Genomic DNA, 266 nt, shown 5'->3' on the forward strand with positions numbered 1-266 from the left:
TGACAATACTTTTTGTTTTCTGAATGAATGCTTGAACAGTGCATATGTCTCTTGAATTTGTTGTTTTGAGAATGTTAAAACTGTTGGCTCTTGAAAGAATGAGGAAAAAGAGAACTATTATTGAGGATCTAAAATCATTAGACTGATTCTTGAAGCAAGAAAAAGCAGTGGATACAAAAAAAAAGTATAAAATTTCGAAAAAAAAGAAAAGAGAAGAAGAAAAGAAAAAGAAAAAGAAAAGAAATAAAGTTGTGATCCAAGGCAAC

The sequence above is a fragment of the Arachis duranensis genome, chromosome 7 (genome assembly GCF_000817695.3).
Source record: "Arachis duranensis cultivar V14167 chromosome 7, aradu.V14167.gnm2.J7QH, whole genome shotgun sequence".
In the NCBI taxonomy this organism is placed as follows: Eukaryota; Viridiplantae; Streptophyta; class Magnoliopsida; order Fabales; family Fabaceae; genus Arachis; species Arachis duranensis.